The sequence below is a fragment of the Austrofundulus limnaeus genome, unplaced genomic scaffold (genome assembly GCF_001266775.1).
Source record: "Austrofundulus limnaeus strain Quisiro unplaced genomic scaffold, Austrofundulus_limnaeus-1.0 Scaffold541, whole genome shotgun sequence".
NCBI lineage: Eukaryota > Metazoa > Chordata > Actinopteri > Cyprinodontiformes > Rivulidae > Austrofundulus > Austrofundulus limnaeus.
The window spans coordinates 297,368-298,688 of NW_013952943.1; positions in this window are offsets into that span (position 1 = coordinate 297,368).

The following is a 1,321-nucleotide window of genomic DNA, read 5'->3' on the forward strand; positions in this document are numbered from 1 at the left end:
TTTGAGTTAAAATCATTTCAGATTTATATAATAAGAATAATAATAATAATAAGAATAGGTATTTTCACCTTATTTTCGACAAATAAATTTATAACAAAGCTTTGGAGTGGCTCTTTGTCCAGAACTCACATGAGACTGAATTGTGGGTTGTGGGCCACTGGTTGATAATAACATTTGAATGTTTTGTCTCTGAACACATTTTATTTGTGAATCAAAAGGAGGAAATGGCCCTTTTGATTGTTAAGGCTGGTTTAWACTTTACATTTATACTTTATWTGAGTCGYACATCTTGTTCCCCCTACTGGGTGACAAAAAGTTACATAAAACATGTGCTCTCCCACTGCTAACCCCCGGTGACAGCCGTCGTGTTATTTGTCAGTCAGTCAGAACTCTGCGACGCGGACCTTGCGGCTCAGAGCTTGTGATTGGTTAGAACTTCATGTGTGTGTTTGTTCACGAGGAGCTCCTCAGCGCTGGACCAGAGCAGGACTCCGAGCAGCTCTTCCTATTTCATGTTATTTTGTTTAAAAGGATTTTTTTGTCTGAAGCCTGTTGTTAAAAGAGCTAGAAGAGCAGCTGGTTTGATGCAGCTGATGTTCACATCAGCACCRTTAACAACAACAAAAAGTTTCTCCTGCGATCTCTTCATCCAACCCAACACTGATCATTGAGTGAAAAAAAAAAACACAATATTCAGGCATCATTATTGTCAGCATTGTTGTTTATATACTTATTTGAGCTGTGGGAGGGCAGAGGGAGGTATTATGATACTTTATGKCCTGCCACGTCTTCAGCCTGTTTATTCTCGGGCAGGAAAAAGAGGAATAAAATGATGCAATCACCGACCTGCTGTCTCACATCATATTGGCTGCAAACTCCTGCAATACACTATCTTTATCACACAATTTTTGTCTATCAATACTTTACAGACATGTAAATAAGCATTTTTATTGCTTTCTTTGACAATATGCATCTAACATTAGTTGCTGCTCAGTCAAATAATTTTGTTTTTCACAATAACCAAGTTTATGCACCCATTTGGAATTCCTTTTCACAACTTTTTTGATAAAAAGTTGTTAGCAAAGCATGCTTTTTACCAAAAACACATAAAAACACATATGAATTATTTAAACATAGTTACTTTTCTCTAATTTTTAATAACAAGTGAATGTCAGCACTCTTGTTATTTTTTTAAGTTACTTTATGTTATTTCACTTAGATATTTTCCTCAGATGTTTTCCTTTTGTTTCATCTCTGTGTCATCATCCATTGTTTTCATCAGCTCCCCCCTGGTTCTTCTGCACCTTGTACACCTCTTCAT